General features: G+C 42.4%; 1 protein-coding gene and 2 non-coding genes across 6 annotated transcripts in view; all 3 read right to left on the bottom strand.

The window, feature by feature from the left end:
* Positions 1 to 26,097, bottom strand: part of sgcd (sarcoglycan, delta (dystrophin-associated glycoprotein)) — a 228,979-nt gene extending 202,882 nt beyond the window's left edge. For 3 of the 4 annotated variants that reach the window (XR_006845275.1, XR_006845278.1, XM_046411438.1), the window contains exons 1-2: positions 25,848 to 26,097; positions 20,993 to 21,308 (exon numbers count right to left, since the gene is read on the bottom strand). The gene's annotated coding sequence lies outside the window, so the exon portion shown is untranslated. The remainder of the gene's footprint in view (positions 1 to 20,992; positions 21,309 to 25,847) is intronic. The other variant, XR_006845276.1, reaches the window with a different exon arrangement.
* On the bottom strand, positions 813 to 931 carry LOC124071308. The gene has a single exon (XR_006845316.1). It is a non-coding gene; the product is annotated as a 5S ribosomal RNA (ribosomal RNA).
* trnad-guc lies at positions 946 to 1,017 on the bottom strand. The gene has a single exon. It is a non-coding gene; the product is annotated as a tRNA-Asp (tRNA).
* Positions 26,098 to 27,062: the final 965 nt, after the last annotated feature.

The following is a 27,062-nucleotide window of genomic DNA, read 5'->3' as shown; positions in this document are numbered from 1 at the left end:
CTTCACCCCGAGATGTCTCCACACCTTTTGGGTTGTGGGGTTGCTGTTTTGGTGCGTGTACACTTTGAATGTGGGATGAGCTGAGATATAAAGATCACGTCACAAATAGAGACATCAAGCCCATCATAGCTGCCAACAAAAACTTCATAAAAGACAGGCAAGATGAGCTAAGCATGCTGCAGACACAACACTGAACAAGGGTTTTGTTGTTTTCTGCAGACTGGCTGCTTCTTCGGGCGCCTGTGGAGTCTGCACTGATGCTTGTTAGCTCTGCTGCAGGCGACACGCTTTGCAGGCAGACAGCTCATCAAGCTGAGTGGCACCGTGAGCGACAGGTCGAGAACTTTACAAAATGAAGCAAAGGTGGGCGGGACCTGTGTTGTCCTTCCTGTCTCGAGGTGAAACTACATACACTGTAACTTTAAATGTGCTGTAGATTTTCTAAGAAGAAGAAGAAGAAGAAGAATCAACTTTATTGGCAGTATATATATTTTTACATACACACACTGAATTCGTCTTCTGCATTTGACCCATCCTTAGTTGAACACACACATGCAACACCCGGCAAATTACATGCAGTGAAACACACACAGGAGCAGTGGGCAGCATCAGGCGCCCGGGGAGCATATTGGGGGGTTAAGTGCCTTGCTCAAGGGCACATCAGCCGGCTAATAGAGGGGGGGAGTATTTTTCGCATTAATCACTCCACCACACCCAAATTTTTCCTGCCCGTCCAGTGGGGGAATCGAACCAGTGACCCTCCGATCACAAGCCGCTTCTCCAACCTCTAGGCCACGGCTGCCCCCAGAAAAAGCTTACGGCACCTGGTATTCCCAGGCGGTCTCCCATCCAAGTACTAACCAGGCCCGACCCTGCTTAGCTTCCGAGATCGGACGAGATCGGGTGTGTTCAGGGTGGTATGGCCGTAAGCCAAAACTTGAAACACTCCCCGTCGGGGAATCGAACCCCGGTCTTCCGCGTGACAGGCGGAGATACTGTCCACTATACTAACGAGGAGAACGAGGAGACTTTTTAACAAGTGGACAAAAAGACAAGAAGACAGGAAAGAGAGATGAAGAGGAACTCAATGGATTTCTGGATGGGGGAGGAAATGCGGCAGACAGACAGAGTGAGAGGAGAGTAAAGATAGAAAGAAAGACAGATAAAAGATGGATAAGGGAGGACGATCTTCTCTCATATGTGACAACATAATTGGGGGAGCAAAGTCTCTGCTCAGCCATCTGGGACAAAAAGTTTTTCTTGTTATTTTTTCACTCTAACACACAAGACCGGACCATAATGACATGTTGATTTGAAGACCTTTTTGTATGTGTGTTTACTTGTTGACCTGGACAGCCGTGTCTCATCCACACATCTCATCATTTTGGTGGCCATTTCTTTCTGTTTTTCTGGTACAGGAGCCTGCTGATCCCAAGAATCTGACAATCGATACATTTCAAGACACACGAGGTCACAATATACTGAATTATGTTGTGATACTGCAAGCAAGACATTATAAGCCTGCATTCCTTGTATTTATACTATTTCTGTTTTTTTGTTTTTTTTTGGAGACGCTGTCACCACTGATCACAACAGTTCAGTTCATTGAAATCCCTGAAAAATTGTCAGAGGTCTGGAACAAGGACAGCTTGGGTCCTGTCCAATAAAACCATATAAAAAGGACACCTTAGACAAAGATCCAGTCAGGACTTTAAGTGCAGGTTTAAATCTTTGGAGAAGCTGTCAGTTAATACGCAAATATGGCTTGATCTGCAGTGGACACACACATTCAGTTGTCACACCTCAGTGGATTTGTTCACCTCACATTTGCGTCTCTCATTCATTCAGCCTCTTAATGCTCTCCACCACCTGCCCGACTCTCACTATTTGAATCATGTCCAAGTTCTCCTGCTCGCATCGTACACCAATCACCAGGGATACAGGCCTCACGCTTGTCATGTAGTTCACACAACAGGTGGTAAATTTCACACCAAACGGCTCCGTGTTTGAAACTCGTTCTCCCTCCGCGATTCAGAAGTGCAGGCTTAAGTTTGACCACATCTTTACACTGACTTAATCCTGCTCATGTAGCTTTAATGAGGTCTGGCTTGAGCAGATAAATGCCCAACGTCTGAATTAGCTGACCATTCAGAGAGAAGAAAATAATCCAATGTTTTTCTGTCAATGTTTTAAATTTTATACTGTCTTGATTTAATGATTTATTGTCCACAGTGAGCCAGGTATCCAAAGAAATAAGGGAAAACACCACTAACAAACAACGGAACAGGTCAAGAAATACAAGACACTTGATCCACTTTGATGGATTTTCAACACAAACAGGCTGTGGTTTTAACTCACCTACACTTTCATACATCAGGCCTGGGCTGCTGTCAGATTAATTTGCATCAGCTCCAGTCGAGGACAAATGAAAGTCAGAAGCCATACAACTCCTAACAAGTTTATTTTCCAACATTCCCCGAACAGAGCGCCATCATCATTGATGCTCTTCCTTTCTTTGTTACAGAACGCAGCTTCTTTGAAGGAACAAAACCAATCGAGCGCAGTGATCCCGGGCCGGTTGGATCCTCTGCATTACTATTCTGCCTGGTGAATCCCTTTCACACGGAGCACTTTTTATGAAGTGAGCCTTCTGATGCTGTTATCTACAGCAGCACTGTCGGATGCATAAAAGTCTCAGTTCTCTTATATAGGATTATAGCATCCAGGGGAGTGACTCTGCTCTCCTTACCTCCCTCTCTCTGTCTGTGTGTGTGTGTGTGTGTGTGTGTGTGTGTGTGTGTGTGTGTGCAGACACTGTGGAAAGTTCAATTAATACACTCATTCCAATGAGTCTTGTAAGACTGAAACAGCAGAATATTTCTTTTTGTCTGTGGCTGTCAAACTGTTGCTTCACTAACAACAAATGACAGACAGAAAATGAACTTGCTGCACCAGAAGCTGTTGGTTCTTTGCGGCTGCTTAAAGCAAAGCTGAAACTTTCACAACCCTGCACCCCTGTCTCATTAAGCTCACCGAGGACTGGAGATATTTAAGCACAGGAGTAACATGGAACGGGACTGAAGCAAGGTGGGCTTTAATTACACACATACAAGAAAAACAAATTACTCCATGGAGAATTTTTGCACCTAACCAAAACCTAACCCATCAGAAAGGCAAAGCTGCAGGCGCTGATTAAATCACTTGAGTCTTTCTCGGATTAATTGTAAAGGGTTTGCTACCTGCAAGATGTTTTTTTTTTAATTACATTAAACTGTTTGTAGTGACAAATTTAAATAGTTTGATGACACACAACATCAGATTCTTTGAATGTCAGTACAATTTTTGGAACATTTAGACACTGCTGGAATGTTCTCTTTTTATGTCCGTGCCAGCTGCTTCCCTTTTCTGCTTCTATTCAGGTGTACAAATATCCAATCACGTCACACTACACTGCAAAGTCATACACCCTAAAATGTGTGAATATGCATTCACAACACTGTAAGGAGCTTTGGGTGCAGGTGACAGATAACACAGCATGTTTTATATCCAGTCTTGCACTAACATTTTGTCAATTCCCTTGACATGTGCATACACATTGCACTTCATGAACAGAAAAGCCCCATTCTCAGATCATTTTACTGTCCTGTTCACATGGAGGCCTGACGGCTTACGCTGGAAGCAGCTCAGAGTGGCTAACAGAGCGTGGTGTCACCCACGTCATAATCCCGCTGTGTTTGACAACACCGCATTTAAATAAAATCCTACACGGATATGCTATAAAAAAAAAAAAAAAAAAAACCATCCAACGTAGGGCCGTAAGCATGAAGATGGCATTATGTAAGCATTTAATGTGGAGTAATGGGTGATTCATGGCATTTTCCCATGGTTGAATTTGTAATTGCACGATGATCCACGTACCTGCTGGTAGCACGAATAGCCACAGTGAGAATAAAATGAAACGGCTGTCAAACAGATCCACTACATGGAGGTGAAGGCTGAATCAGCCGATGGATCAGCTGTAACTGGAAATTAGCACTGAAGCACAGTGTTTCTGGTCCTAATGTGTTTGAAACACAGGTCTCATATATATTTTAATAAAACAATCACTGGGCTCCCTTACACTCTTTGTGACTGTATTATTGCCGTGTTTATGCTGTTTTTATTGCTGTAATGTGGTTTCTACGATCCTGGAGGCTTTTAAAGGAGCCATTGTAAATGCACAGCCTTTTACCTTGATCAGTAAAGGTTTAATAATAATAATAATAATAAAATAAATAAATAAAACAATCAGCACAAAATGTCAAACAATTGTTGACGTAACACTGGACCAATCATTATCTCTGCAATCCTAAAGTAAACTTTTTTGCAGGAATGCAAACCATTTTCATTTATGTCATGTGAACTGAAGCTGCAGCCTCTTGTCTTTCATACTTCAGAAATAAATAGATTTGTACTCATGGGTAAGAAGCTTATGCTCATTACAGGGCAGGATGTAAACTCGTCTGAGCTGGAACATTTGCCAGCCTAGTTAGTTAGCTTCTCATTCATGACTAGACACACTTTTCCTTCTGCATAGTGATACAGAAGGAAAACAGCTCGGGTTATGATTTGTGGGAACAGACATTGCTGTTTTTTTTTGAACACCCCAAATGAAGTGTCATCTAGTTCCATTATATATATACATGCTGCTGGTGACCAAGGCGTCCCGTGTCCCTTCCCCTGACAGGTCAGAGCTGATTTAGCAGCACAACGGGGACCTACAAAATATCAAGGAGGGGGTTTGAGGCTGATTGGCGTGTGTACGTTTTGGGGTGAACTGTTTCTTTAAAAGGTAAGATGGCAGTGACATTTATAGTGTTAAAAAAATAGGTACAATGTGAGAGGAAGGACTGGAAGATGATAGATATCACACACACACGCGCACACACACACACACACACACATTATTCCAAGTGTATTATTAGCCTTTATTAGATCTTGTGTGGTGGCTGACAGCCCTGGCTCTCAGTTTGATTGTGCTGTTACTGAATTGCAGCCAATCAATCTCACATGCCCGGGGCATCATTTACTGGCTGCATTGTCTTCCAGAAGCAGGATGTGGTGGGTGAGGGCAGTGGGTTACCTTATGCCATGCTTGTTAAAGCTTTTATTCTCCTTAATCGCCTCTCCCTGGGATGCACAAAACTCCTTTAATTAGAATCCACGACCTTATTTCCCTCCCTCGGTCTTTTAATTCCACATCGTAAAATTCAAAGCAAGAGCCTCTGGTCAAATTTTTTTTGGCATGAGAGTCGGATCGGAACACCTGCGCAGGTCAGGAGAGGCAGCTTGCAGGCACTGGTGTTATGGCCACAGGCGAGAGGCTGTGAGAGGAGGAAATGAGCGCTGGAGTGTGTTAATAAGGGCTCTTTTTTGGAGCACTGCTGGATCCCCTATAGTGCAGAGGTGGGATTGATCAGCACATCTGGAGGAGTGTTTGCCCTCCGGTGAAGGCGAGGCTCATGAAGGCCCCTTGTGCCTTTAATGATTATTTGTAATATTCAAAGAGCCATTGAGCTCCAGTTCGTCCAAGCATCAAATATCTCCTCCATTTTTTTCCGGAATACTTGGCGTTTTGATCCTGTGAATTCTGTTGTAGCCATTGCCCTTGTCCTCTTTAAGCTACTTTTAAGCAGAAAGCACGACAGACAGGTATGCATGGAATCCCAGATGTTCCGTGTTGACATTTTCTAATGTCCCTGTAAACCTCAGTGACATTATGCTGTTCCATGTCTTTGTCACATTTAACATTTACACAATCACAAAAGAGGAAACATATAACCGCACTCGACTGTTTGGATAACTTCCTCTTTTTATACATAATGCTGTGCACTGAAGGTAAGTGCTGGTTTTACTCTTATGTGTAACATAAATTGCCTGGAGTACTAATATGTGATAAATGCATAAAGAGGGTTTTTTTTTTGTTTTTTTTTTGTTTACAAGCATTACTGCTGTGAGAAAACACAAAGCAACCCATTTCAGCATGACGTGACTCTTCCGTACAGCAGGGAACAAAAGCAGCTCTTTAGTCCATGATGGATTTGTAGTGTTTGAAAAAGAAAGAAAACAAAAGAAGGATTGCGGGCAATCTGCTGCTGCAGAGCTCAAAGGTTCTCTGACTCACAGTGAGGGAGAAACCCAACTTGTTTCAGTAGTGAGGACAAAGTGGATGGTCACCCAGACCTCGGTGTGTCTGATGGCATCTGACAGGAAGCTGCCACACCACTGCAAATACAGTTCAGTTCATTGGACAAGAGCCTGACATAACAGATCAGCACTAACTGGGACTGCTGTGAGACGTCAGTGACAGGAGCAGCTTCTCTGCTGTAGGATTTTCCTCCTCAGATGAAGAATGGAAGTAACTACTTCTTCTTCTGCTCCTCTGTCTGTCTCTTCATCTGATTTTGTCTGGCGGTGCACAGACTTTATATTTTCCATCATTTTTTTATCCCTGCTTTTATGTTCACTCTATGTCTACTTGTTATGTGAAGCACTTGGACCATATTATGTACTCTGAGCTGGAGGTCGACCAGTATTGGAATTCTGACTTCTGACTTCATTATCCAAACTGAGTAACTGTGGTGCTGACACCTCCTCTCATCTTGTCGTCTCCACTCACTTCCTCTAATAGGTTATGTCACTTTATCCATTTCAGAGTCATTGAGAGCAGACTGATTTCTCATCTGAATAGTCTAATAGAGTCCAGGACGGACAGATTTACATTTTCTGAGCAGCTGTTTGTTGGGGTCTCCCTCTCAACAACCTTCATAGGTGGATTTATTTTGTTGAAATGTTTGTATTTATGATTTCAGCATAAATGTGACATTGGTTGTGCTGCATGAAATAAGGAGGGAAACACATACAAAACTCTCTTGTAGTACTGGAACAAACAAAACCACCATTAGGGATGTTTCTACATGCACTCTCCCTAATAGTTTAAAGATAGTAGGAATGTTAAAATCTAAGTATTGTCACTATTGTATGTGTGCAACTGAGGCACAGAAGGGATTAACAAATCTTGTTGCTACTTCCTGAGGTATTTGTGTGCTGCCTTCTTAAGCAGTAAATGCTTCACTGCAGCTTTTCTCACACAAACACATCAATTTTTAAGACATTCCAGATTTTGGGCGAGGTCTTATTTGAACTTATTGTGTTGGCCACCCCACTACCTTGAGTCCCATGAACTGGTCAAGGTATTTACCCCTTTAAACACATCTACAGACAACATGGACATCACCGTTAATCAAAATGGCGGAGAGAGAAACCATGTGACAGAGGAAGAGAAAGAAACGCCTGATTGAAAAGAGAGCAAGAAGAGGGAGGGGGGGAAAGGTTGAGACAGGCAGAGAAAGATTTGTTTCTGTAACGAGTGTTAGGGAAACAAATCAGAAAAACCTGGGATGAGCCAGACTCATCACAGCAGACCGACTGTGGCCAGAAGACTGCCGACACCAGCGAGTCCTGCTGCATTTCTGTCATGCCAGTCACACCAGTAATACTTCCTTCTCATTCTCATGACACAAGAACAGACAGTAAATGAGAAAATATTCCTGACTTTGCTCACAGCCAAACTTCAAGTGCACTTTGAATTGGCTTCCAAGCAATACATCATTCATTTGCACCGACAGGTGCTGTGTTAGCGAAGAATGACTGACTGGATGCTGGAGCTTCTACTGCCCAGAGAGCAGTCCTGTGAAATGAAGCAGGGTATGAAGAGTGAGAGGGAGATTTTAAAATTTACCAATTCCACCAGAAAACACAACTATCTGCTGTGACAAAAAGTAAAATAAAAATAAAAAATCCCCTCATGCTTGAAATATGCCTGCTGAGGATTTGTAGATGTTTTCAATAATTACCCATTTTTCATCTCTGCTCTCCCTCCCCTCCCCAATCTCTGTATCTTTTAATTTACGTCAACCATGCTTGCAAAATCTTGAGTTAAGAAAATGAAAAATCAGGAAGTCATTAGTCAAACCAGCCATCCATTCAACAGGTATATATGACCATCACTCATGGAGTCAATATTAGCTCACATTCTGCTAGCCTGAGCAATTCGGGCTTCACATCCCCGCGGCCAATTCTGCCCTCCAGTAAACAATAAAGCACACACAAACACACAGCGACATACGGCAGCAAACTGCATTGACACACACACTCATAAATATATACTCATGTGTAGATACATTACCACTGAGCCATTGCAAAAGCACATTGATTCTCCGCTAGCACTCCAGTCAGTAAACATGGCTTATTATGTGGCTGTAAAGCTCAGCTGGAGAAAAAAGAACCAGTAAACAGGAGCTTTTCACTGACATTATATTCAGCTTCTGACCAACACCCAGTGGCTTCTGCTGGAAACATCTGCATTAAATGATACGCCCGTGTTATTGTGCACTTATAGCCATGCGCCAGAGGCACTTGTGCTGAGCCGGTCATAGAGGGAGGGGTAGAGAGGGATTCAGTGGCCAGCGTCAGGAGATGGAAATCAAATAATGAATAAATTTTACATCCTGACTCATTTAATTTTCTCTGCGGCTCAGGGAGAATTCCTGTCTGGGAGCCAGCAGTGATTTCCTCTTTCATGTAAACACTAAAGGTGATAGTGCTGGAGCCCACACACAGATGCACAAGCGCTAATGCACGTTCACATTCACACACAAATAACGATGCGTAAAGTGTCTGCTCGCACAGCTGATTTGGATGAGTTGGTCCTCTGTATGCGGTGCTACTGAAACACAGAGACTCAAACATTCATGAAGATGCTCACAGAAACTGGACTGACTGTGCATGGTATGAAATTTAATCAGGTACCACAAGGACAACAAAAGAAGTGTTTGAAAAGCACATCTGATTTTTGAAAGCTTGATGTTTATGAAAGCCTGATTTTGATTGTATAAGTAAATAAAGATTTTGAGATCAAACACAGACAGTGTGTGTTTCTCTACTGATCACAATGTAAAGCAGATAACAGGAATCTACATTTTCATGCAGTATACAGTCATTTATTTTAATACAACGTAAAGCTAGACGCTTCCAGCAACACCAGTGGTTTGTTTGAGACAAAATAGCTCAGTGGGGTAGCACAAGCAGCAGTCATCACTTTTATCTTTGACTTCAGTCTCTCTTCCAAACTCAACAGTCACTGAATGATGTTCAGAATTAATGGTCTCTGGTGGTGGACATGTTGTTGTTGTTATCCCTTACTCGTCTGGCTGTCTTTAAGAAGAACATACACTATGTAGACAAAAGTATCCAGACACCTCTTCATGGCACTGTTTTTCAGGGGCTGGGCTCAGCCCCTGACTTCCAGTGAAGGGAAATCTTAATGCTTCAGCACACCAAGACATTTTGGACAATGCTATGCTTCCAACTTTGTGCCAACAGTTTGTTGAAGGCCCTTTTCTATTCCAGCATGACTGTGCCCCAGTGCACAAAGCAAAGCTCCATAACGACTTGATTGGATGAGTTTGGTGTGGAAGAACTTGACTGGCCCACACAGAGACCTCAACCCCATCCAACACGTTTGGGATGACCTGGAACAGAGATTACAAGCCGGCCTTTTGGTCCAACATCAGTGTCTGACCTCACAAATGCCGTATTGCATGGATGGGCAAAAATTTCCACAGAAACACAAAATCTCGTGTAAAGCCTTCCCAGAAGAGTGGAAGCTGTTATAGCTGCATAGCTGTCTGTGTATTTGGCATGTAACATCCTTAAAGTCCCTGTTGGTGTAATGGTCAGATGTCCCAACACTTTTGTCTATATAGCGTATCTTATACTATAAAACAACACATTAAGCAACTATTAACCATTGAACTTCAGGTAGTACGTACTTCTTAAGTGTTTAGGACTACAGCTGGGACTACAGCTACATCTATTCTGTGTATTGTATATGCTCCCTGACGAATTAATGTCAAACTAAAGTGATGAAAACTGAAACTGCAGATGTTTTGAGTCTGAGTTTCAGCCTGCCACATCTCCAGTACATGACCGACACATATGATGAGACCATTTGGCTTCTCAGAGCCACACATAATTGGATTCTCCCTCCTTCTATTCACGTCGTCCATCAGTCTTCCTCATTATCTGCCTCACATTCTCTAACTTTCTCCATTTCATTTTGACTCAGTCATCCTCCATAAGCTTCTCGCCCGCCTTTCATTCTGTGCAGTTTTGTCTCGTCCTCTCCTTTATTTTCTCTCATTCTTTAAATCTTCGATGCTCCGTTTCATTGTCGCTTTCAACTTTCTGTCTCTTTTGTTTTCTGCCTTTTGAACTTGCTCCTCCTCTTGTTCTCCCACACTCTCCCAGTCCGTTCACTCTGTCTCTTTCTGAAACAATAACCATCCTTCACGAGCCGCTGGCGTTCGCACAGTCGAATACTCATGGTATGCTGATTACGCAATAGTCACCCTCTGGCTGAAAACAAAGTCTGCTTCGCTGTGGCGTCGTAAATCCGCCAGTGCAGAATGTCAGAGTGTGAAACCGTTTGGGAATGTATGAAAAAAAAAGAAATCCCCAACTTTCAGCCTCTTTTGTTAGTGTTCAGCAATTGTGTTCCCCATGAGCATGTCAATAAAATCCTTCAGTGAATGATGAGCTTCAACGGCCAGTCAGCAAAGTGGTCATTTTTCAGTGCCTTGTTTCAAGGTTCAATAACCATATATTTATATATATCTACTATACTCACACACATCATACCATCAAGCAGGGCCCTCTGCTGCCCTTAACCAAGGTGACTTATGTCTTGATTTACAACGATCAATACCCCATCAGAATTATTCACCCTGCTTTGACAAACAAATCAATGCATGTTCTTTAGCTCCACACCAACATGCGAGTGATATGTACGAGCTCGCTGTAATTCAAAGCCTAAAAGGACTTCATTTGAGTAACAAAAACCACCCGCAACAGTTTATGTAGTTGAGTATCCCAGTTACTTGAATTCAGAAAAAATCCTTATGCTGTTTTTCTTCTTTTCTGAGTTACTTTCCTCTTGTTTCAATGTGAGTCCATATTTTTTCTATTTGCCCCATTTTTATTTTCACTCTTATGTGCTTCCATCATGTCCAGTAATAATGAAGAGATACTCTAATTAAAGCAAATACAGTGGTGGAAGAAGTGTATAGATGTACAGACTCACAGAATAATCTCTCTCAGTCAACATTTATGATCCATACAAAGTCTTACATTCTGGTTTTTTGCTGTGTTTTGGACGTTTCTGGGTTTCTGGAGAAACATTGTTGTCTCATTGAGTCTCACTTCCAGGTCATCAGATATCGATGAGTTGGGTTGAAAGCTCGCCAAGCCAAAGCGTTGGGATCTGACAACCTGGGAATGAGACTCAACAATCAGAATCGCTTACTGTACCCAACAAATCCTCTACAGTATTAATTTCGGTGAAAGTACTAACAGCACACTGTGAGAGTACTTCAGGTAAAGGTCTTGTATTTAAAACCTTACTTATGCATGGAAGTAGTTTCAGTAACGTTTACTTCGAGTATCAAAGGTAAAAGTACTCAACAAGTGTTTCTATTAGTGTTCTGGTCTATTAGTGTTCACAGTCAAAATCACCAAACTGTGAATCATACATGGTTTTCACTACACAGGAAGGATTTGACAGTAAGGCTGCCACCACATCAGACTTTTACTCCATCATTATTCAACTTATTTATACGACTGAGGTGGAGAAAGAGAGTGTAACTATAACTGGACAAAAAGAATAATTACACTTCAGGAACAGTGACAAGACAACCAGATGAACTGATAAGATAAGATCCACATTATTTACACAATATTATCACATGTGTATCAAGGCTGTAGCCATGGAGTCAGCAATGAGGGTGGACCAAATCTGCTGGGAGGCAGATGTCTGGTTTTTCTGGTTTTCATCACAAACACAAGCTGCTGGGCCCATTAAAACTGGACTGTACTCTCTGTAGTCGGGTTCATCACCTCACATGACTCCACATCCGGAACAAGGCCTCTGAGTTTTATTCTAATGTGAGATGAAGGTTGGTTATTGCCTTTTCTCGGCTAGCTGCTTATATTGAAGTACTATTAATTATTTAGGAGACAAGCTGCTCTACTATTAGAATCAATCAAGAGTTCAAGGTTCACTGTTAAAATACACAGTATGTTGTATCTGATGCCAGGAGTCTCACAATCAGAACAAAAGACGTGCATAACATGGGGATCAAGAGGGCTGTAGTCTTCATTTTCAACAACCACCATCGCCAATGAAAGTCAGGCAGAAATGTTTAAGGATAAGTTTTAAAGTTGTATTCACGTCACGTTTTGTCACATTGGCAGACTTCCTTCCTCGCTCTCTGACCCTCACCTGAAACTGTGACCAGATTTCTCAGTGTTTGAACATTTCTGGACACGGCGCTGCTCTCACTCGTGGCTTCCCGATTGCTGTCCATCCTACACACCTGCTCCCAGCTACTTACCGACAGCCCATACATCACTCCGGGTTCTTCCGCCACTCATCACTAGATTCCTCACTTTGCCGCTATGGCACTACTGCCATGGTCAATTTAATGCCATTTCTGTGGTTCCTCACCCTGTTTTGACCCTCTGGTTAATGCCGTGCTTATCTGTGCTTCAGGTCCAGCACTTGGCAGAGCACCCAGCCAGTCCAACTATGGCAGTCCACCTCTCCAGCCAACAGCTCAGCTCTCTGTCTGCCATGCTCCAACATAGCCTCTACCAGAGCCTCCCAATGTAACTGTATTTGAACTTCTGCAAGTCCTTGTATGTATGTCAATGAGGTTCCATTTTCGTCGTTTTGACCTGCATATTGGTGTGAGACTGAGGACTAGCAATTGTTCCAAGGACAGGTGGTAATTTTGTACTGTTTGTCTTCCTTCACAGGACATTAAATTACACGTTTACCATGTGGACCCCATGGATTCCATGCAGAGCTTACAGGCATTGAAGGTTCCCCTTGTCCCCCACCTTTCTCTGTGTGTATTTATGTGGTGTGACTCATTACTGAATCTATTTGTTCTACTTATGTAATCAAAAGCCCATCAGCTCCCTTAAGCACTTGCCTGTCTGTCTCTTTGCACAGCTGTCTGTCTGCCTGTTCACATCCCCTCCAGTTTTCTAACCCTCAGTTGGACCTTTGTGTTGGCTTTTGTTCTTCCTTACAAGATAAATCAATTCCTCAAAGAGCTCAAACTCTTAAGTTAAATCAGTTCCAGGTTGCTAATGCAGGCTGTCACTATCGCTCAGTGGCAGGCGGAGATAAAGCTATTTATGGGGAGGACAGAAGATGGGAGAGACTCGCTTTTCTTTCTCTGCCTGTCCCTCTCTGAGGTCCTGAGCCCTCCATTTTATTTAGAAACAGATTTGAGGACATTTTCTCACATTAAATATTCATGTCGAACTGGATTTCACCGTTTGCTGGAAAATGTTTAGCTTCAAGCGATGAGTTTTCAGTGCTGCTGCAGGCAAAAATAAAAGCCCATTTCCATGAATGTGTCTGTCCTGCATTAACAGGAAGGACACGTGCTGCTTTCTTTCACACTGAAGACATTCTGTTCTTGGAAATAATTCAGGAGATTAATTCTTATTGTGCTGCAGGATAAAAGGCCCACGGATTTCCTCTTTTGGTCTTTTCTCTGCTGATTTGTGTGACTGATCAGTGATCTGGAGATAAAAAAAAGACATGCTATATCACCTTCGGTTGTGCGCACAGTGCCACTGTTGTGAATTAGATTCAGTCACAGTCCACATTCTTTTACAGAACTGAATCTCACAGAAACAGCAGGTTTTCTTTTGCAGTGTCTGCTGACTGATAGCTCAGCAGACAAGACATCATAGTTTCATCACAATCGATGTGCGCCTGCATACTGGAACTTTCTTCTGTTGTTTACACTGCTATTATACTACACAAGTTAAATAAGTTCACCATAATATCTTGAGTGTTGGATCTTTTCCATTTTCACTCGTGCTGCTGATGCACCTGAACTGTTGAGCTCAGCAGAACTGCTTTGGTCTGCTCTGGTCTGCTTTGGCACAGAAGGGTCTTTGAGAAAACAGATCTCATTTCATTCTCATTTTCACCAAAAGATGTGTCTCAGTAAGGCTTTCTATGATTACCATATCTATAGTGCATTATGGGGCCATTCATAGTGATACAGCTGACCAGGTGCAATATAAAATCAGTCACAAAATATCTGTGTGGTACTCTATTATACGTTTCCTGTGAAAGTGTTCTGCAGGATGTTTTTAAAGGAAGGAATATGTGGTGCACTCCACAGTGTCCTGCTGCCAACAGTGCAGAGCCCAGAGGAGGTCAGGAGCACAGATAGGCATCAGAAGAACTAATGTGCGAGTAGTTGTAGGGATGGAGAAGATTAGATAGGTAGGGAGAGATTTAGAAACAAGGAGAAGAAGAACTTTAGAACAAATGCAGTATAGTTCCAGTCAGTGTAGTTTCTGGAGGGCAGGTATGAGATGCTCCACGAACTGTGTAGCAGAGAATCTTTTTAACCTCCAAGTAGATACACCAAGGAGAAGACCATTACAGTAATCTCGTTGGGATATGACAAAAATGTGGATCATAGTTTCAGCTAGTGAGTGTTAAAGACAGGGACGAAGTCTGAGGAGACATTCAGCTTGTGTTTTTGATGTGCGTGTCAAAACAGAAGGTGGAAATAAAAAAAAAATCCACCAAGGGTTTTGACCTCAGCAAAAAGTAGACACAATTCAATTAGATGTGTGACCATAGGTAGCACAGATCCACAAAAATGCTGCTTTTTGTGATGTGATGTTCAGATTCTGGGGTTAGCGTACCGCACAGCTTTTGCTTTTCTTTTTTTTTTTCAAACTTTTGTGGAACATAATAGCACTGGACCAGTATCTGTCAGGAAAACATCACAGTTATGATAGTAAACAAAAATTATCTGAAGCCACTTTTAAAATCTCTCTCTGTTTAAAAGCACTCTGTCAAGTCAGTTGTACTTATACTAAAAAAAAAAACAGTGTCATGGTTCTCTGGATTGCCAGGATTCATACACGATTCTTACTGGAAATTCAATTAATTGCATGAATTAGCCACAGCCACATGCACAGACATACAACTTGAAGTCTCTGCCCTTTGATGACAAACAGTTTACAACAACTACTTCCATCAACCAGAGAGCAGCTGCTGAACAAGTGACAACTGACTCACCAGTTTGCCTTGATGTGAGAGAAACCGATGCCCAAAACTTCACCAGCTAACCCTCCCGCTTTCCTTTGCTGTTCCTTTGCTGTTCCTTTGCTGTTCTTCCTTCACAGCTTCTAGCTGGCGAAAATCTACGACGACAAAATAACCCTTCAAACTCACTGGTTAAATGTTTGATCGTAATGTCACTCCAGAATCTGTTGCAACATGCTTTAGGAAAAGTAACTCGGCAAAGGGGGGCACAAGGGGATTGACTCCCTTTTCTTTGCTGGATCAAACTGCAGAGGAAGAACATTTAAATTTTATGGTAAATGATTGTGAGAATATAATTACACAGTGAATGTAGAAGAAATACTTCACAGCTCCTTTTTTCATTCATGGTAGACCTCATTGGTGCTCACTAACTACAGCCTGAATCAATAAAAATATTTCTCACTTGGTTGCGCGATGATTGCATTGGATTGCATGTGTTCACATTATGTCCTTTTCTTTTCAGGTGCCAGGTTCAAATAAATATTGCAGGGAAGCAAGCAGCCATGGACAACAGTCATCTCACTTTCCATGGGGATGCTCTGCTCTTCATGACATCAACGTCAAGAAGTTCAACATCATGAATCTTACGTTTATGTTGGAATGCACGACTCCTCCTCCTCCTCCTCCTCTTCCTCTAACCAGACCGATTCTCTGAGGAGATGGATCCAGCATCCAGAAGCAGTTATTCTGCAGGTTACGGCTAGAGCACAACTTCAAAGCAGATCCACTGACCTGCTTTGTTCTGCCCTTTCCTCCCTCTCGCCGTTTCCCTGCTTCGTTTATGTGGCTCCATGCTGCTGGATATTTAAAGACATCAAATGCATGCAAGACCCTGACAATTAGAGGGGACTGTTGCTGGGTAATTAGTGGAAAGGAAGTAAGCCTCCAGTTCTCCCTTCCTCCCCAGAGAACATCCTTGCTCACATACACGCATGCATGCATGCACACATGGGTACACAATCCCACTTGGAGAAACAACACACATGCTTACACAAACACACAGATTCACTGAGCAGTGCACTACAGACGAAGGACCAGAATTGTTATCTTTGTATTGTTGTTTGTGAAGAGATGCAACGTTGCTCATGTGGCTAATTGGACAGGACAGTGAAGACATGAAGACAAAACTCAACTAGACACAAACACACATATGCATGAAAAGCACAGCAACTGTGGTGGAAGGGAAGTAATCGAGAAAAGTCGGATGGGCAGAAGGAGATAAATAAGAAACATGACAGAAAGAAAAGTGAGTGACAGAGAGAGGAATGAACGGTAATAAGGTAGCACAGGAAAAAGGGAAAGAACAGAGAGGGGAAGGACCAGAGAAAATCTACATTTGCCTGATGGCATATCAAAGGACAACGATAAAAAAAACTGCCCATTACTAGCGACTTAAAAAGTTTTTTGTTTTTTTAATGTAAGATCAGACTCTGCTCTTAGCAAAAAGCAGCGATGTAGGCTACAGTGCTCCCCTCCTGTTACCCACCCACACAGAAGTCTAGTGACACTGGATAAAGCAAAGTGTTTGATTTTGGAGGTGAAGGATGATTTTATTATTATTTCAAAAACAACAGCCGTGAAAATGCTGATCATTCGATGCGACTGTGTGAATGTGGCCCAGCCCCAGCCTTGTTCACATGGACAGACCTGCAGGTCACAGAGTCAAGCGGGCTACAGCATTTCTATGCTAAACGTCATCAGAAGTCAGACCACATGAGAAAGTTTTAAGAAGGCTTGGGTGAAAAGCATTTTGATGCTAAAACACGAGTACTTGGACAAGTGAATATATAAGGAACACTAATGGGAGGCTGTGGAATGATTTTTAAAAAAAACCCAAAAGACATTGAAAGAAAATGGACCTCCCCTTTATCTTGAAGGGAAAACAAATATCTTCTCACAGCAGACGTTTTGACTTAAATATCAAATGTAACCAAACTTAAGAAACCTAAAAAAGGCTGCCGAGGTGTGCTGAAGCTGGGTTGTCTGAGTGACAATACCTTTGTACTTTATTACCTTCCTCCTTTCTACACATTTTAACACTGAACAAGAACTGTAATGATCCAAGATGCCAACATACTGAACATTACTGGAAGACACTGGCTTTATACAAGCACACTTTGCAGTGCGTCTCCCAAGGCGAAACAAGGACAGTGAAGGCTGTCATCAGACCACTACAATGAGTTGATTTGTTTAAGGTGCCGCGATACTGAAGGACGCAGCAGCTTGTCCTCTGGCTCCAAATCAAGTTTACTGATTTTTAGGTGATGCGCTGTAATGTAGTTATGCATCGCATGTGTGTGTGTGTGTTAAATTGAAGTGTATACTGGAGTAAGTAATTCGTAGGTGCTTGCTGAGGTCGAGGGGGACTTGTGGAGAGAAACACCTTCCCCTGCACCCTGCTGCAGTATTCATCAACACACGTTTTCCTAAAATTCATTATTCATGTTTCTTTACCAGCTGTCTTGTCTAAGATGTCGCAGCGCCGGTTTGCGACAGGGACTCTGTTCTCGTCGACACGCGAACAACACCCGCAGGCTCCCGCCGTTCCCGTCTCCGTCTCCCTTCATTGTCCCCCTCTCCTTCCATTGTTTCCTGGCCTGTCATCTCTCTCCTCTCTGCCCTCCTCGTTCTCTTCATACCTCTCTCTCTCACTGTATCTTCATTTCTCCCTCTAACCCTCACACTCACTTTCGCTCACTACAGGAAAGTTCTGCTATCCAACCTGGGTTTTTGTCACATAAGGCTTCAGACTTGTGCCAGCTGTGAGTTTCGATATTTCACCTTATCTGGTTGTACATGTGCGGCCTACGATGTGTTGCAAGCAAGTGCCATCATCAATTAAAAACTTTATTTCATCTTGTACTTCGACCAAATACCTGCAGCGCTAATGCCATCCTCATCAGCCTCAGGTCTGCTTTGTGTTTAGTCCTGATAAGCAAGTGCTAGTATGCTAACAAGCCAAATTAAGATGACTGACATGATGATCATTATAACCTGCTAACCACACTTCAGTTCAAACTCGCTCCATCAGTGACCATTTAGCCGACACGGTAGAGCTTGTACAGCTCAAACTAAAAAGGCAGCTGTAATTGACATCCCAGTTCCAACATTTAAAAGCCTAAAACTACCAGAGGGAAGAAAGAAGAAGGTAAGCACCTTGTGGAAAGGCCACAAAAAGTGTTTTAATTATATTTATGAACATGGATTCAAAGGGAGGTCATACAGATCTGAATTTAGCAGAGCACATCAGCATTCCTCTGCAATAAGTAATCAATCTGGTGATCAGAGCCTCGATATCATCAAGACTCTGACGCTGACAGAATTCATCTGTTGCCAGATACTGCAGGAACATCTGTCCGAAAACCCCAACATGATTATTAAATAGTCTGGAAGATCACAACAACATCTGCCAATCATAAAAACTGCATCTATAAAGAAGAAGAAGTCAGCTGGAAACGAACTCTATTTAACCGACACGTATTTAACAAACACAGTCTAAATCAAACTGACAAAAATTGCTCTCTGTGATGGATCTAATATCGGTCACTTCTGTGACAGCGTTAGCCTCCAGACACACATTGTAAAGTTTAATATACTTCCCCCGTCTTTGCTGTCACATCCAAACGCACCCTCAAATCCCTAGAAATCCTTCCAGATCGAAGCTTTTTCATTTTCTTGTGCATTATTTCGTCTGCACTCTCAATTATGCAATATCCTGCTGTACAACTTCCAAGTGTTTTTGTGAACTGCTGGGCTGTTGTGCTCATTGGCACAGATTCTCCAATTCTCTGGAAAGCTACCGGACGATATGAACACCATCTTCCCAAAAGATGTTCCCTCATTTGCTTTTGGAGAGCTCTTATTTCTCTGCAGAAAGTTTTTCCTCTCATCTGCTGTGTGAAGAAGTACATCAACTACATCCTAATTTATTTGTTGTAATTTTTTTTCCCCATTGTGAGATACTTGCAATGCACACTGTATTCATGAAATCCCTTACTGCAGTCAAAGGGGTGCGTGTCGATTCTTTGCACTGCAAAATAACTTCTTCAGTCATTTTTGATAAACTATTACAGATATGTGCATTAATTTTATTTCAAGCAATTCATTCTGCTCTTCTTCATTCTACATCCTGGCAAGCCTCTCAGTTCTCAGATTTCTGATCAACAAACACAAATCAACTTGGCAGACCTACACCCAATGAAACACAATCCTCCCCCCAGATTTGATCAGCACTGCCTGCTCTGAGATTCTGATCGAAGTTTTGTGACAAACATGTGACTTCACATGTCTGGATTGGTGCTGTTACGCCCCACGTTGGACGGATGGTTGCGATTGGTCCATCATAAACCAGGACTGAAGGAAAGCTGTCCAGAATGGGAGATGCACCAGCTGTATCTGCTGGAGCAAACATGTGCTCACAGGTTTGTCTGGTTCCAAGCTACTCATTTCTAAAAATACTGAAAATCAGCCAATAGCACTGGCCACAGCTGGAATCATCGCGGGATAATCTCATTTGCAAAACATCAGGGACCAATATGTTGTTTAGTTAGACGTTTCTTTACAGAGTCGAGCCCAAGTCATCAATGCATGCGTTTACACAATGTTTTGTTAGCTGTTGATATTCTCCCCAACAGATCTCTGGCTCCAAGCCCTCATACACTAAAGCAAACTAGCTGGACCTTAAATGTCTTTGTGAATTATTTCAGTAGGGTTTATCTTAACAGGATATGGTTCTATTTTTTTTTTTATCAAAACTTACTACATGTGATATCGATATCTGCACGACGGTCTGGAAAACTACAGTCGACCTCGAAATGCAGTCACCCTTAAGTACGAATTTCATTTCGCAGCCATGGTCTCGCTTGATGAGTGACCATCTCGTTGACATTATGAGTTCAGGCACAAGATGTGAGATCCATTTTCAGTCATTTGTGCTGCACGATTCAGATGGCCGTCGGCACGCACCGACACTGAACACACATGCACAGTGAACACTGAATACAATTACCCCACATCTTGATTTCCATATAACGACACAATGTAGTTATTCCATCTTGCGGGGGGGGTGGGGGGGTGGTGGGGGGGGGGGGTGTGGACATGCACCAACACAGCACCCTGCACACAGCAGATGTCCACTTCAGGGGCCAACAAATAACAGAATAACAAAAAAGAAAACTCCTGTAGCTACGGACTGAATCAGAGTGAGTCGTCCAGATTTTAGAGATGGAAAATGAAGATAAGGAACCCTCCTCCCCAAAAGTAGATATAATGAACTTGGAATAGCTGCAGATCAGATTCCTGTGCACCCCTATCAGCAGATTGATCATGGCAAACTCAGTGCAAACAGACTGGCTGGATGCTCCGTGGTTCTATAAATCCACTTAACACCGAGCACCTCTGGCTTTGCAGCTGCAGTGCCATTTATTTCTCACCAGCTGCTGGTTTGAAACACACAGTGAGGGACATTGCTACAGACACCAGATGATGCATAGTACACACAACAGAGCAGTGCCAATCATGACTAATCAGACAGCACTGGGGGATGCGACAGCAGCTCCATAGTGGACACAGTTTCTTTAAAAAATAAGCTTCTAGCAGACCAAGAGAGGTGAAACAAAATTTGCCACATCACTGAGACTGAGCTGCTCCTCTCAAAGTACAGAATCACTGTCACTCGGGAGGAGCAGAGCACGGAGAAAAACGCCACAAAGAGCAGAAAAGTCCAAATAAAAGCTGTCTTACCTCTTAGTCAGATGCCAAAATCGCAGTCTTGGACAAGTCAGAAAACCATAGAGCTGGTTAAGCAGCTGGTGCCTCTTGATATACAGTGATACAGGAATTTTCAGCTTGTCAGAAAGGAACTCTTAGGACCCCCAATGTCTTCAGAGCCTTTCTGTGATTTTTTTTTCTTTTTTTGGATAATCTCAAGTCTGAATTAGAGGCTGGAGTCCAGTCGAAACAGCAGCAGACGGCTCATTTCCTTGTGCAACACGGCTGCCTCTGGCATGCTTCTTCTTCTTCCCTTTGGGGGACGAGGGTGCCTCAGACTGCGATCTGGCTGGGGCAGAGAAGTGGACAACAGCAGTAAGAGTGTCGGTAGTTGTGGTAGTGATATTCCTGATTGTGAAAAGAACTGAGCATCCTTCAATAGAGAGATAAAGCAGGGAAGGAGAAGATCCAGCGCACCAGAATTGCAAAGCGCACAGACGGCGCAGCACACTCTGTCGTTTAAATCCCACCAAAATGGGCTGAGTCTAGGCAGGAGGCAGGCAGATCAACACAGCACAGGGGTAAGAGGTGCTGTTGCATCAACATTGCTCTGAGTCTAATTTTCTTGTTTTCAAAGAGGAAAAAGAAAAATCGCCACTAAAGCTCCAAGAGAATCACCACCAGCATCACCTCCTCCCCGGGGCTCCTCAAGTCTGCACAGGACCAAGTGTGACTGAGAGAGACAGGGGAGACAGTGAGAGAAGGGAGAGTGTTTGCATACATGCATGTGTCTGTGTGTATGTGCGTGTGTGTAAATGCATGTGTGTATGTGTGTGTGTGTGTGAGAGAGAGAGAGAGAGAGAGAGAGTGAGAGTGTGTGTGTGTGTGTGTGTGTGTGCGCACGCGTGCAAGAGAGAAAGATAGGCAGAGAGAGGAGAGCGGAGAGCAGCGAACAGGCAGGAGGCTGCGAGCGCAAGTGGAGCCAGAGAGCGATGTGAGAGGAGGATGCTTGGAGAGGAGGAGGAGGAGGAGGAGGAGGAGGACGGATTCAGGGGGTGCCTGGTGTAGAGAGAGAGAGAGAGAGAGAGAGAGAGAGAGAGAGAAGCTCACACCGTCAGTGACTACATTAACAGCACTGAGTAGGTGGAGTTTTCTTTCCTTGCAGCAGCAGAGGGGGATCATCATTTGAAACCCAAAAGAAAGAGGGGGAGAGAGAGAGAGAGAGAGGCAGAGAGAGAGAGAGAGAGAGAGAGAGAAACACACACACACTTATGAGAAAGGGAGAGAGAGAAAGTGAAGGGATTCAGGAGCAAAGGAAAGGATGAAAAGAGGAAGAACAGATGCAGATGGAGGAAAGAATCAGGATGCTTAGAGGTTAAAGAAACCTGGGAGATGAGTGACGGCAGCAGCTGAAGGAGAGAGAGGAAACGTGGTGTGTGTGTGTGTGTGTGTGTGTGACGGGGGGGGGGGGGGCAGAGTCCCCAGCTGCAGTGGTGTTGGCGCTCTGACAGCCCTCCTCTTGCCAGGGGTCGTAAACATCGATTAGAATATTTAAAGACGCACGCGCTCACGCACCAAAAGAAAACACGCGGCTGCTTAAAGGCCCCGACACACACACACACACACACACACACACACACACACACACACACACACACACACACACAGTGTACATAAACTTACTTTACAGACTAATGTTCATGCATCCACAGTATATTTCTTTTATTTTTTATTCTTTTTATTACATTTGTTCCATTTTCATTTTGATTGATACTTTACCTTGTTTTGTCACCTTATTTTAATTCCTCATGCTCTCTGTGTCTGTAAAGCACTTTGTGATTTTACTTAATGGACTTGAATTCATTTCTTTTATTGTAGGTCCTAGTAATGTGTACAACTTTGTGCAGATTATAGTAAATATTTAGTGTGAAAATTTGTTAACATGTACATGGAAAATAAAGCTTCTTCTGCCCTCTTTTTATTGCATTTTATTCCTGTGCTTTCACCATGTGTCTAAAGCACTTTGTATTTTTTTCATTATGTTTTATTTGTTTACTACTTATTTAAACTTTCACATCGAGTGTGTAGAATATAAGCAGTGCTATTTTTTTATTTTTTTTTAAGATACTTTATTAATCCCAAGCTGGGAAATTACTTCTCTGCATTTAAGCCATCACTGATTGAAACACACACACATGCAACATGCAGTGAAACACACAGGAGCAGTGGGCTGCATCAAACGCTGGGGAGCATATATACACTCAAATTTTTCCTGCCCGTCCGGTGGGGAAATCGAACCAGCGACCTTCTGATCACAAACCACTTCTCCAACCTCTAGGCCACGGCTGCCCCATTTGTGTATAATCTGACTGTGACTTTGTGTCTGACAAAAGTTAAACCAAAACACAACTATTCTTTATGTTTGAAGGCCAAAAGCAGCACAGAAACTTTAACATGTTCTTAGTCAAGGTTTACTTATTAACAACTGATGCAAGGTGGAAAGCAATGAGCTGACACTGACTATAGACTCGAGGCCATTGTACAATTTCTTATTTTTTTGTTCATGTTATCTAAGATTTAGCCTCTTAATCTTGCTTTCGAAGTGCACCACACTGACGCATTTGTGTTCTTCATTGGCCAGAAAAAAAAAATATCAGCATCAGTTTAAGTTGGCTTTTTTTATCATCCTAAAATGGACATAAATATAAACACATCCATCTGCACAAATGCTTAACAGCAAAACACACACACACACACACACACACACACACACGGTCTAATTTGCTGAGAGAGCTGTAGCACAGACCTAATCAATACCCGTTATGAAAATAATATTGGTCTGCAGTTTTAAAGTGATACAGAGTGGGGAAAAAAAGAGTTTAGAAAATGTGCTCTGGGCTGAAAACTTCTTGGTGCTGACACAAATTTATCAAATGCAGTCAGCACATGCAATTATGAAGATATGGTTGCTTAAGCAGCCGTCAATATTAACAGCAGCAGACTCAGCCATTATGGACCTGACGTTGACGACTTGACGGGACGCACTTTGTGGTCATCGTTATGGCTGACCTTTACTAGTAACTACCAATTAAACCGATTTGAGACACTCCTCCTTTTTATTGTATTGTAGCTACAACACCCTGAGAGTGGAAGTCACAAGCTCCACTGCAAACCCTGTTTAAAGAGGAGAAGGCGTGTACAAGTATCATATATTATGATACTTAGCTTATCACTTTTTAGGTTACACGGTAATGTGTCATCCTGTGAGGGATGATGGACATTTCAGTCTGATCACTGACTGATCTCACAACAAAGTTCCAAACAAAAACATGGTGCCTCAACTAGTCGTGACAAACAACATTATTTCCCAACCAACTAACTAACATTAAAAAACAAAAAGCAAGAGACGGTGTTGGCATGCTGACCATGAAATGCAGTGAGGAAGTCCTGATTGAGTAGCCAAACATACCTCACTTATTTCATCTTTGTGAAGATCACAAGGTAACCAGTAGGAATACATGGTTCATGTTATAAAAGTAACCAGGGTGTGCACTAACTAGGTAATGTTAATTAGTGAAGCAGCTGCCTTGTTGCCATCCATGTCTGAACTGATCTCACTGAAATTAAAGCTCATCTGAACACAGACTTAGCTTTTATTAGTTAGGGCAGTTTTGCAAATGAATCCATTTTAGCTTCAATGAAACATGAATTGTTCAGACAGTGTCAGTCTCACTGTTGTTCCTCCTTGTTGTCTGTTAGCATAACTGTAAAACACCACATGCTAATTCAGCTTCTCTTTCAGAATGTACTTGGCAAGTGGAAGTGGGCTGTGACTGCTGATGGTGAGAAAGAGATGGATAAACAGCACTTTGTTTCACGGGGAAACTGTGCAGCTTCAGTACAGAGACAAAGCACTCATCTAAATTATGCATGCGTGTAATGCTTTCGCTGGCACACACACACTTGTGGCTTTAACGCCGTCTTGGAAGTAGAACACAAGCAGACACTATAGGGGAGAGAGCATATATGTCCTGTTTGTGTGTCATAGAAAGCACGAGAAGAAATTACAGATGGAAGTCATTTCCATATAAAAAGATATGACTGATGGCACGGTTTGTTGCTTCTTCGTGAGCTCATTATGCTTCAGATGCTTTTAGAAATGGTTAAAATAAGGGTTTGAGACATGACAAAAAAGTATCTCACTGTGATTCCCACGCACAAGCTTTAGGGATTTAGGGTAACTTTTTAATAACTTAAATGTGATCAGTTCATCAGCTCTGGGCTGGCACTGCTGAACTGATGCATTTTGGGCCTGTGATTTCAACAGTAAATGTAATAAATTTTAGATTTACAATTCCTTACAATTAATAGAAAAAATGTAAATAGACATTTTGTGTCAATTTTTGTCCAGGTTTCCATTGGCGACAACTTTGTGTGTCTTTCATCAGGTTGGACCAAAGGACTCTCAAGTGTACAAAATGATTTCATTTTTTAAAGGTCATGAGAGGCTTGTGTTCTTTGTCCCAAACCTATTTCTAAAACCAGAGATGGAAAGTAATGAAGCACAAATTTAATTTCATTTCTGAGTAACACGATTAGTAGTGTCACTGTTTTTGGAATAAAAACAAATAGCTTTTCAGTAGCGTCGGTATGTGACGAGGTGGGATGAAAATGTGCTGTGATGGGAGTGTGGACTGCGGTCCCTCAGTTAACCTCTCCTCAGTATTAACGTTGGCTTCAAAGTGAACCCGTCAGAGGTAAGAGCTTTGGTTTTCCAGATCTAAAACTACTGCTGAGATTAATCGTCACACTTGTGCATATAGAGAAACAGTGAAGAAGGGGAACTGAGCCCAGATGTAAACAATTTCATATAAATAAAAAGACTTACAAGGAGCCTGAGGCACGGAAGGGTCAAAACCAGGAGAGCACTTCAGCACAGGTGAATGAATCCAAGAAAAAAGGCAGAAAATCCAAAGTCCAAAAAAAACGACATCCAAAATCACAAGGAAAGGATAAAACACTTCGTACACAAAGTATGACAGCAAAGTGACAAACAGAGAAACAGAGCCTTAATACAACAGGGAGGGAAGGCAAATGAGGGCAGGTGACACTATTCAGGACAATCATCTAGACAGGAAGTGTGCAGGTGTGAACCAAAACACGAGACATGAGAGAGAAGCCTTCAAAATAAAACAAGACTCAGCTAAGATTTTAAATGATTTCATGTTGTGTCTGCGTTTGAGACGTTTGCCAGTTACAAACACATCATTATTCCACTCATTGCTTTAGTTTGGGACCAGTGCCCTTTAAAGAGCATTTTGACTTGGGCCAGAGCAGTCAATTTTCTTTGTTTTATTGTGTTTTATTGGGGTTGTGGGGTAACTGATGGAAGTGGAAAAGATGTGGGATCTGCAGAAGTGAAGATAAGCTTGATGTGGTGGTTCATTGAGGTTAACCTTAAGCTTCTGTAGAAAGTTTTTTAAAGCTGTATGGTTTGTGTTGGAAACAGGCTGAAGTAATAAACATGTGTTGTGGCAAAAGTTTTTATTCTTTAATTTAAATGAAATTTGACGATATTTTTAAATTAGCAATGAGCATCTGTGAGCTTCACAGACTGATCAAACTGACAGAAACAAACTGAAAAGTCAGCAGATGGAGAGAAGACTGTGAGAACAGCGAGAATTCACAGAAATGCAAAGAGAGACAGAAGAAGGAGGAGAAGAAGAAGAAGAAGAAGAAAAAGAAGTGAATTTGTTGTGGGCAAAGTGTGCGCCGCTTCAGCCATGAGATGATGAAGAATGACAGACCAGCTGTTGGCAGCCATGTTCCCACGAGAGAGACGACAGGGATCTCGTCTGCTGTCAGTCTCCATGCCTACCCTGTGTGTGTGTGTGTGTGTGTGTTCATAACCCTATGTATGATCTAGTTAATGTGTTCAAATTCTCTAAGGCAGCTCAGTGTGTTACAATATCTCATTTTAGGATGATTGAATCATATTTTCTGATCAAATAATATTCTTCTTAAGCCCCATTTGCACTGAAGTTGTTTCAGTGTAATTGTCTTAATTTGTTGTGTGAAGTGAAAACCAGTCAGAGAAATCTTA

Source organism: Scatophagus argus, chromosome 14 (assembly GCF_020382885.2).
Source record: "Scatophagus argus isolate fScaArg1 chromosome 14, fScaArg1.pri, whole genome shotgun sequence".
NCBI lineage: Eukaryota > Metazoa > Chordata > Actinopteri > Scatophagidae > Scatophagus > Scatophagus argus.
This window is presented reverse-complemented; position numbering and strand designations above follow the sequence as displayed.